Source organism: Papilio polytes, unplaced genomic scaffold, assembly GCF_000836215.1.
Source record: "Papilio polytes unplaced genomic scaffold, Ppol_1.0 DF821956.1, whole genome shotgun sequence".
NCBI classification, from domain to species: domain Eukaryota; kingdom Metazoa; phylum Arthropoda; class Insecta; order Lepidoptera; family Papilionidae; genus Papilio; species Papilio polytes.
Genome location: NW_013527248.1, coordinates 1147142 through 1158817, shown reverse-complemented (window position 1 = coordinate 1158817; position 11676 = coordinate 1147142). Strand labels below are relative to the sequence as shown.

At 33.8% G+C, this 11676-nt stretch overlaps 1 protein-coding gene across 1 annotated transcript in view; it reads left to right on the top strand.

Annotated features, from left to right (window-relative positions):
- Positions 1-4274: 4274 nt before the first annotated feature.
- Positions 4275-11676, top strand: part of LOC106107652 (calmodulin-binding transcription activator 2) — a 118806-nt gene continuing 111404 nt past the window's right edge. Inside the window, exon 1 of the mRNA XM_013288606.1 lies at positions 4275-4350. The gene's annotated coding sequence lies outside the window, so the exon portion shown is untranslated. The remainder of the gene's footprint in view (positions 4351-11676) is intronic.

Genomic DNA, 11676 nt, shown 5'->3' with positions numbered 1-11676 from the left:
TGTGAAGCTATTTGCACCGGAAGACAATGTTTGCATAAACTGTGACAAACATCTTGATATGATAAGTTATTATTCAGAGAAAAAACATATGGTAATGTGTGATATTAAGATATATGACGCTGAATTATTTACTGTCTAATTTTGGAACTCACAGACTAATGATAATCTATACTATTATAATAAACCGTAAACAAACACCTCTTTGTTGCCTACGATGTCAGCAATTACAGCATATTTTTATATAATTTCTTTTTTAATAAAAAGCCCTACACTTGCGTCACGCTTTAGGCTATATGTTTTCGCGCCATTAAACTTAGGGGGTAAATATTTTGGATAAAATCCCCAATGTGGGAAAGAGACCATAAGTTGTTGCCAACATCAAGGAAACAAGATTGCCAAGGCTTGTCGTGTCATGTCAGTTTGACATTTGCTATTGATAATTTGACAAATGTAAACAATAAAATACAATTTTCATAATTTCATACGGGTGAAGCCGCACGGTAACAGCTAGTATTAAATATTTTTTCTATGGCTCGAACAGTCTTTGGTTTTAACGATTCCTGGTCGAAATACTTTACTATATCTATACTCTATACCTATACTTCTTCAGTCTATACTAATATAATAAAGAAGAAATAGTTGTACTTTTGTATGTATTGAAATAAATCGATAACTACTGGGTCGATTTTAAAAATTCTATCGCTGTTAGAAAGGTAATTTATCTGTAAGTAACATAGGCTACATTTTTAAAATAAGATATTAATAAGAAGAATGATTCGTATTTTTATATGCATTGAAGTAATTCAAAAAATACTATGTCGAGTTTGAAAAATTCTTTCACCATTAAAGCTACCTGAAACATAGGCAATAATTCTTACTACTTTTTAAACGCAGATAAAATTGTGAGCAACAGTTGGAATCTAAATATAAAAATAAGGTATTTGTAATGTATACAATTCAGTTTGAACTGCAAATAAAATTGACATGAGTATAAATGAAAAGTTCCACAACCACTTTTACCTCGTACTCATTATCGGCTTGTGGAAAAAAACCATTCGACCACAGAACACACCGCGAATGACGTGATTTATATAAACTCTCTATAAATAGACTCTTGAATTAAAAAATAAAAGTATTAATTAACATTTAAAAAGAATTTAAACGATTGTTCACTTGAAAAAGAAGTTTTTTTTCCAAGTAGTTTTTTCAAAATTTTATATTTTAAGTATATTTTAAAAAATATATATTCCACAACACAGTAATTCTTAATGTTGAAGATGGTTATTATTCTTAAAGAGGTTTTAATCTTCTTTGAGATTACTTCTTTGGAGTAGGGAAGTTTTAGAGTACGAAAGATTTAAGCTAAATGTGAGGCCGATCACGCGCCTAGACTTGAAAAGTTAGACCCCTTTTTAATAGACATTAAATAAAACTGCCCGAATATTTTATGACGGAGAGACCTTTTTCTTTCTTCATAATACTGTCCCTTTTTATTTAATTTCTACCAAACTGTTCAAGTTGGAATATTTGATCTCTCTTTTTAATAGTTATTTAGAAAACAAAAAATATATCCATTAAATAGTATTGTACATAAAAAATTGAAGTTTATTACTTTGATAATTTAGTTCATTAGTTAACACTTTTGCATATAGTCAATACATAGATAAAAACGTGTTCAAATAGGTCTGTCTACCAGATCGTATATGTAGATAATTGATATCAAGTTATGTTAACATTAAAGGGATTTCCCTCATATCTAATTACGATACTTATTTGGTGGTCTTACAAAATACAAGCACGGGTCTGCTAAATAAAAAAAAATCGCAATTGAATTGCGTTTGTTTTATTCATATCTACGTAAGATACATGCGTTTGTTGATTTATTTAGTTTGTCTATACTAATGTTATAAAGCGGAAAGATTTGAATTTTTGTATTTATGGAAATAACTACTGGGCCGATTTCATAAATTCTTTCACCATTAAAAAGCTACGTTATCAAAAAGTAACATAAGCTATATTTTTTAATTTCCCGCGGGCGAAGTCGTGAGCAATAGATAGTTTTAAATGAAGAAAATACACGTAAATGGCATTTCAACAAAATTTGTTACTCTTTGTTAGATACCAATGTTCAATTTAATTCCTTATTCTCGCTTCGTTGTTGAGTTTTGTTAGGTCGAGTCATATCCCGACCGTAAACTAGACGAGTCGTAATAACGCTTACTATGGCCCGTATAAATCTGTAGAATAATATTACGAGGCCGACCACCTTCTGTCACGTTTGTGCCACAAATTCTTTATCTAATATGCATTTTATTGTTGCTCGTATACAGTGTCCCAGATTGTATTTAAGCACTAACTGCCGTATTGAGAGTGTTAAGTTAGTGAAGCAGTCTCTTAGTGTAAATCAATATTGAATCTATGCTTAAAATCAGCCTAAGAGTGCACACCTTTGACTAAACTGTCGCACAACTGTTTAGTCTCGCTTTGATTCCTATGAGCTTATATGGGTGCACACTACTCGAATTTTAGTTGTGCAACTAAACAGTTGAACAGTGGTAGTGCCCGCTTTAACACCTTAGCACGAATGGGCCGGCACGCCCGGTGTAATACCACGACCACACAGAAGACAGGCGTGAAATGGAAGCAATTCCGTGTTTCGTCTGATGAGTGTGGTGCCGGAGGCCTAATTTTGGTCCCTTTCTCTTTACCACCCTTTTCTTATAAGAAGAGGAAGTGGATTTCACGGTGGAGGATATGCATAGGAAGGGGAAATGTCCTTTTTATGTGCGTCTCCTCCTCCGTCGGATAAGGGTAGGCAACGCATCTGCAATTGCGTATGTCTATGGGCAGCGGTCGCTTCGGATTGAGGTGGCCGCTTGCTCGTTTGCCACCTTATGTTATAAAAAAAAAAATTGGCTGCAAAACAATCGACAATCGCACAACAGTTGTGCGATAGTTTCAGGTGTGCGTCCGCTTTAATAGTTTTAACTGAACAGTCGTGCGTGTGTAGACAAAATATTAACCGTCAGTGTAACATATTGTATCTTATATTGTAGTTTTAATATTAAAAGTAAAAATATTCTTAGAAATAGTAGCTGTTAAAAATCATATAAGTTGTTGAATCTCTGCCAATATTCACTGGGGTTCGATAGTTTACAGTTTATATAAAATTATTCAGTGAGATATGCGGCAATTTTCGTAGCGACCACGTAGCAGTCTCGTAGCGGCCACGTAGAAAGTCTCGTAGCGCGTAGCGGTACAGCGTGCAAGTTTGATGGCGGTCGTAGACACCAGATGTCGCTTGGCTTATTTGTTTTCTGTTATACTGTTGTCATATAAACGAATTTGAATGTGGCATAAATACTGAAAATATTTATAATACAGAGTGTCTTTTTAATAATTTCTTAGTATAATATTTTAAAGACTTCCTTGTCTGTATCGTAAATAAGGTAATTTATGTTAATAAAAAAAAAACTCTACTATTGACTTGTAATTTAATATTTAACTAACTTTGTAACTTGTAACAACAAATAAATTACTTACACTTTTAGGTTAACACTTGTTGATAAGAAAATGTATACATACGTATACATACGTGTACATTTTATATTCACAATTAGTTAATTTAAATACAAACAAATGAAACACGTTCATATACAGTTTGAAAATCGAATTAAACGTATTTACATTTAGGCTTTGCGTGTCTATGTCAAGTCATACCTGAAAGGTATTTTAAATAACGTCTTAAGGCTTTGATATTGGATACACTGACGGTTATTTTTGGCTCTCAACATTGCTAGCAACATCTGGGTCGATTTATTGTCAACGTCTCGCGGCCGCTAAGGTAAACTTTGTTTTAAAAGCTTTACTGAGACTGAAAGTGTTAAGAGCATTTGCTAAATTATTTGCTGGCGCTTTCCACTGCTGGTGTTCGCCGTTTTGCGTGTTTATGCGACTCGTATTTATTTGTATATTTTCTGTATAGTATACATGTGACATGTAAATACGTCTGTATACAAACAGATACTCTTATTTTATTATATGTATAGATTAAATTTTGTTCTGATCTAGATTAGCATGAGTACTGAAGTTGTTTTTTCTTTGTTACAGGATCGGATCTTGTAGAGCAGTGTGTCCGCTTAGCTAGTTCAATTTCGCGACATAGTGTGTGTAGTGATGTGCGCGCGGCAGGGGCGTGTGTGAGGCGGGGGGGAGGCGGCACGCTGCAGGGCCGCGGGGGACGCGCGGGGCGGGGGGCCGCCGCGCTGGCGGGGTACGGCCGGCACGCGGGGTACGCGGGCGGCGCCGGCGCATACCACGCGCGCACGCCCGCCGTACCTCTCAACGCAAGTAAGTAGACGAAATGGGTATCTCACAATCATCCTATATGAAATGTAATTAGATCTAGATGTAACTATCTACCAATTTGAAGATCGAAGTATTAATGTTGACTGATCTCGTAGTACCTCTCATGTGGTACCCGATCCACTTGCAAGCCAAAGGTTTTGCTCGCCATTAGATCATCTTCTTAACGGGTATACTACATTATTATGGATACAACTAAGGCTTTTTATGACGATTGTATACTTTATTAAAAGCTCCTTTATTATTTTAAGATATTGGCGCCTTAAAACCCCTATATGTAGTTCGCGTTGAAAATAGTTTCCAAAAGTCGAAATTGTAATTTAAAATGTAACAAAAGTTTACTATCACTTTAAATTCTTCCTGGTGACGTTCAAAAGCGACATTTTCATTGAAATCGAAATGTGAACGTAGACAAAGGGAATACTTCAATTTCAATACGCGGACAAGAGTCTAAAGTTTTAGTTTTTTGTAAAATAAACAAAAGAAATACGAATTAATGATATTTACAATAAGTAAATGCTGGCGAGTTTACGATTTTCCAATTTGCACTTATCTATTCAATTTAAACCCAACAATCGATCTAGAATATAATCCATCTACCACAATAACTACTGAGAAACATCATAATTTAGAGCGTAATTATATTTACTGTATAAGAGGAAGAGTAAGTGTAGAGCCAAATATATAAATGTATTTCCTCCATCAATCCCTCTAAATATATAAAACAATCTTCAGATCGATTTTAAAGATCGATTATTGGATTCGACGGTTAACCATTTACGTACTCGCCACGACACTACCACGGTACATGACCTACATTTTTCAATACAGCCATTCAAGTGAACGATTGCCCATTCAATTTACATGCAAGGCTCATCTGCCTTCATTACGAACGTAATTACGTGACTTTAAAAATATTATTTATTACGTCGTTTAGTATAATTAAGAACATTTTATAATTTTGTATTAATGCGTTGTATAAATACATTCCTAAAGGCATTTCAATTTTTCTATCATACAGATATTATAAATGCGAAAGTCTAGATGGATGGATGTTTGTTAAGAGTGTGTAGCCTAAACAGCTTAACGGATTCTGATGAAATTTGGTATAGATGTAAAGGATAGTGTATAAGAACACATAGGCTACTCACTTTATTTTAACTCCACGAGGACGAAGTCGCGGACGAAAGCTAGTTCTTCCAAAACTTACAAAAAATTTAGTTAAAGGAACATTGTTATTATCATACTTCATACTTACTCAATATTATAAATGCGAAAGTTTAGATGGATGGATGTTTGTAAGATTTTGTAGCCTAAACGGCTGAACGGATTTTGTTGAAATTTGGTAAAGATGTAGAGGATAGTCAGGAAGAACACATAGGCTACTCACCTTTGTTTTTTTTTTAAATTCCACGCGGACGGAATCGCGGGCGAAAGCTAGTTATTCCATAACTAGTTAATGTTAAAATGCTTGGAATTGACTTGAATTTATCATGATTAATAAGGAAAATGCTCTACGGTATCCAGTCATTGAAAACTTGAAATTCTAACTGCAACTCCACATTAGTATGGCACAACAATAGTATGGAAATGAATTTACAACAAACCTTTAATATTGTCAACGCTTGTACAGCATTCCGTACCGTCTCTAATCGCCCACCTAAATTAACATTGTCCAAATATCGCACAATTTCTGCGTTCAGGCGACGCAGTATTATGTTCTGTTTGAACAGAGAAATGTGAACGTCGTTCTGGTTTGTTGTGCGATACATTTTGATATTTGGTACATCGTTTTAGCTCATAGCTTTAGCAATATTACGTACTATTCTCAATCTTTCGACTGGAAATTTAATCAATCTTATTTGTAAATTAGCGTAACTAGAATTGTCATTATTCTAATTGGCTTAACTCTTCTAAGACTTAGTTCTTAGTTAGCTTAACAGTAAGGTAATGTTCATTAACTGCATAAATTCATCAAATCTCTTTAAAAATTAAAACACAAAACAACACGATGATGATAGATTTGGATGAGGACGAAGATCTTTGGTGTTGTTTTTTTAGAAAAATGGGACCCACCTGCAAGCATTACCTTTCGGATAAAAAAAGAATTATCAAAATCGGTCCACTAGCGGCGGAGTTATGCCGTAACACACATAAAAAAAATCAGAAAGACTTGAGCACCTCCTTCTTTTGGGAAGTCCGTCAAAAAGAACATATAGAACAAGAATACTTGGTCTGGTAGTTACTTAGTTTGTCTTATAATACGTTCTTTAATATATCACAATTAAACCTGTCATTTATTTATTAATCTTATTTCATAAAAAAGAAGAAGATTTATAGGCGGTTTCCCAGCTACTTTTAACCATTCGTTAGTGTTCTTGTTTCGATAATTTCATGTAATGCGTTTCCGAACTACGTAACTTGATTTTGACTCTGCTGAAACATAGGTCAACCAAACACTAATGGATCATTAGGTAAACTTACTAATCTTACTAATTTTATAAATGCGTAGTTTTAGATGGATTGATGGATGTTTTTTCTTATGGCGGCTTCTACCGCTCTCGTCGCTCCCCTGACATATATTTCTCAGGGACCTGGGATGCGGGTGTTTTTATTGTTTTTAGATGCAGAAAATCCTCCATCTTACTAATCTTACTAATGTTATAAATGCGAAAGTTTAGATGGATGGATGGATGTTTGTTAGAGTTTGTAGCCTAAACTGCTGAACCTATCTTGATGGAATTTGGCACAGATTTAGTAGATAGTTTCGAGGAACACAAAGGCTATATATATATATATTTCTTTTTATAATACCACGCGGACGGAGTCACAGGTAACAGCTGGTGGTAAAATATAAGGAAAGTTAAGAAACCCAGCATAAATTCTTTAAGATTGTTGTGTAAATGTTTTATTATCAAAATAGTGAACTGCTGGTGTCAAGAAGGCACATTAGCCGGCTTGTTAATATTTAATAAGTCAATATTTACCGACGGGAGTACACTAGACTTCGATATGCAAATTTATGCTAAAACGGCGCTAGCTAAGTAATTTGGTTAATGAAAAACAGAGTTGAAAGAAAGGTAATGCTCCTTACGCTCCGTTCCCTCTCACAAATATAAATGCTTCATATCTAATTAAATACGATATCAAATGGAAAATTAATTTATTAATTTTGTATTTTAAGGTTATAATGAGATTAGATTTTAGTTTAATGAGTTTGCGTGTTTTCTAATGCTCGCAACACACTACCTTTAATGTACAGTTTAACTGACGGTACAAATTTTGCTTCTACAATCTAAAGGTGTGTAGCCGGCTTAATTAAATTTCACTTTTATTTAATATGCGCCTGGTTCGTTTCAAATGCCACATTTAAACCTTTGGACTTGTACATTGTTCAAACTGTTAATCAGCTGCAAAGGACGAATTATCTTTGAGTTTCTACACGTTTATCTATCTCTGTTTATTGCAAAGCAAATATGATATTTTGTCCGACTTCCCAAAAGAAGGAGGTACTCAATTCGTCGATATGTTTTTTTTTTATTTTATTTTTTTTACGGCATAACTCAGCCGCTAGTGGACCGATTTGGATAATTCTTTTTTTATCCGAAAGGTAATGCTTGCAGGTGGATCCCATTTTTTTGTCATAAACGGTAAATATGTTACACAGCATTTTCAGCACAAGGGTCACCTGATAAGTCTAATATAAAAGCCAAATTTTGCCCAGCACATATCGTTAGGGTCGCATTTAATTTATGATTTTAGGCCGTGGATAGAGCAACGGCCGATCACATCAATCATTCTTGACGTCGACACAAAAAAGCGGCCGTAAGCGTTGCGTACAGAAAGGCTCTCCTAGATGACCTTGGGCTTTGATACACACCAAATTGGTCATAAATCAAGCTAATTTTAGACTGAAACGTTATGTCTTTTCATGATTATAGAGTAGCCTAGATTACCAGTTTTATGGTTGTCATCTAATTTAAAAGGCAAATTATCTTTTTTGTTAATATAGCAGTTGTCTCTTTATCTTTCTGCCTAGTTACTAAATGTTAAAGCGTGATGTTAAATAGCCTATAACCTTAATTAATATTAAGGTAGTTAAATGTAAACATAATAGTTTAATTTCTAGTAGTTATTTTTGAGTTTATCGTCTTTAAATAAAGTGTTTAGATTTTTTGTATGAATCTTGTATAGGATCTAAATATCTGTCAATAAAGGTTTAATATGTTTACCGTTAGATGGAAGTTAATTGGATGGAACAGACTGTCATAATATCCTTGTGACTTAGAAACTCGGTCGTTATAAATAAATGAACATTTTTTTACCAACAGTAGGGACTCCCTACAATTTAATAAGCAAATAAAACTAAAAAATCGTTTCACTAATAAACCCTTATTTTGCTGTCTCAAGTCGACGTTTTGTCTTCGAAGTTAAAAGGAATAATCGCAGGTGAAGCCACGAGGCGCAAATTACCAAATAAAAAGGCGCTTACGGACACGCCGAGTAACACCATCGAAAATAAACTCTACTGTATTGCAATAAAGTACAAATTTAATCAACAAGGGCCAAGAATCCAGCCCGTGTCGAAGTATCCAAATATTTTTTCCTTTTTTTCTTTCTACAACAAAAAATGGGGGCACGTTGCTCATTGTTCCTCGATACGATACACGCTATTTGGAGCTTTGACTCTTAGTAAATAAAGTCTAAATTTATTTGAAGTCTAAGTTTTCGATTTTTCAAAGAAATTATTTCCGCTGTGTCTGAAAATTAGAATTCGTTAAGTCGTCTTTTGTTTTCCTTTCAGTGTAACAATGAGATTTGTGTGTTTACGTCACATGTCTTTAATAGGTCTTTTTTAGCTTTTTAATGTAAATTAGCTTTAAAATATTATCTCACTAATACAAATACGAAAGTTTATGGATGGATGTTTGCAGAGTTTACATGTTGGATAACGATGACATTTGATACCGTCGTAAAAGATAATATGCAATAACAAACTATTTTTTTAATAAGAGGGTTATTTTTTTTATTCCACGTGGACGGAGTCGCTGGGCAAAGGTAATAAATAGTCCAGTTAAGTAGTTCGGAAACGCATTTCATGAAGTTATCCGTCCAAAAACACTAACGACTGCTTCAATGTTGCTGGGAAACCGGCCATAAGAGAATTTGATGTTAATGTTCCGAGCAATTTAATTACTTACCACAACAATATTTGCGCTGTAATTAATAATAACTCCGCTCCAATATTAATTACTTACATTAATTGTCCTAATTGCTAACACCGCGATGCATTCATTAGGCCCGGTTGGACGCCGTTTGGACGCCGCACTGGACGCCGTGTTGGACACCGCACGGGTTTTTTGGTTAATGTCCCTAATTTAATTTCTATATCAGTGCGTCCATTTTATAAAAGCCAAAAACAACGGAAGCTTTTAACACAAGAAATTTTATAAATTAATTATTCAACAGTTCATATCTACGAGTATATCTATACTAATATTATAAAGAGGAAAGATTTGTATTTTTGTATGTATTGAAATAACTCAAAAACTACTGGGCCGATTTTAAAAATTCTTTCACCATCAGAAAGGTAATTTATCTGTGAGTAACATAGGCTATATTTTATTATTACTTATGTTATGTTACAAAATTAAAACACATTGAAACAAATGATATTTTATTCAAACTTGAATCTAGTTTCGAAACTACTCAATGTGTAGTTTTACGTTATAGTAAATGGTATATTTTTAACCACGGCTCCTATACAATATAACATTCTCAGGCTTAACGTTATTAACATTCTTAGTAAACTTATACATTCAAGTATAATCAAATAAGTCAACCGTCGCGCTATCAGTTCGACCTAACCTTATGTTGATAAAGTCTATATTAGCGTGCAGCTTTCTCGTTGCATAACTGTCACATCCTAGCTATAACCGTTGACGTAATTCAATTATTCCGGCTCGACGCGCGCGACTAACGACCTTTTGGGTGTACTGGATCGCTCCACCCCCTTCAATATGTTAAATTTCACGGATGTTTTCGTCGACATTTCCACTTGTAAACGATCTAGAATTTTGTTGATATTTTATACTAGGTTTTGTGAATACTGGAATCGGCCTTAGGTGGTTTCAATAGCGGATTTCACTTAAGGACAGCATGCATCTGAGATTCATCTAGCGTAGCGTTGGATATCTGTCTAAGGTTATCGGATCAAATGGAGAACATTATCATATGCATCTAATTAACTATTCAAAACAATCACTTATCCATTTTAACGCAGTTTCCATTATTGAGTACTAGCTTTTGCCCTCGACTCCGTCCGCGTGTAATTAAAAAAAATAACAGTGAGTAGCCTATGTGTTCTTCCAGACTATCCTCTACATCTATGCCAAATTTCTTCGAGATCCGTCCAGCCGTTTGGGCTACAAACTCTTACAAACATCCATCCATCTAATCTTTCGCATTTATAATATTAGTAAGATGGAGGATTTTCTGCATCTAAAAACAATTGAACTTCTATTTCTTTTAGATTTGGTCCTAAAGTTTTTTTCTCATATTTGATATATTCAAACTTGTGTTCTTCCAGACAATCTACATCGAGATTCATTGAGCCGATTTAGAGTCACCCATCCATCAAAACTTTCCCATATATCAAATGAAACTGCAATTCATGTTATTTTGTATAGTGATAAAATTATAAACAGCATTTTAGAACGATTTTACAAATTGTTGGAACATTTCAAAAGAGATTGAAAGCGTATCGAAGCTATGTTTTCGGTATTCGTTTATTCGAACGAGCTGCTGAAAGTGTGATGTATGCAACCCGTCTAGCCAGTTTAAACGGCAACATTTATTTTATGCCACGCTCTTGTGAGGTTTTAATATTTATTTGGAGTAGTAAACATTTATACTACACCCTTACGATACTCGACTTTTGGATTACTAAAAACTTTACAAATGTAAATAGAATTTCAAATTGGAAATCGACAAACAGATTAAAACAATATTTTTTTTTTATATTTAATTAAACTATAATGTTAGTTTTTTTTATTTTGGTATGTTTTGACATAATTAAAAAAAACCATTGGCATTTCAAAAATTCTTACACCGTTAGATAGGTAATTTATCTGTGAGTAATATAGGCTATATCTTTTTTAATTTCACGCAAGTGAAGTCGCGAGCAAAAGCTAGTAATATTATAAAGAAGAAAGAATTGTATTTTTGTAAGTATTGAAATAATTCAAAAACTATTGGGCCGATTTCAAAAATTCTTTCACTATTAAAAAGCTTTTTTTTTTTTTTTTTTAT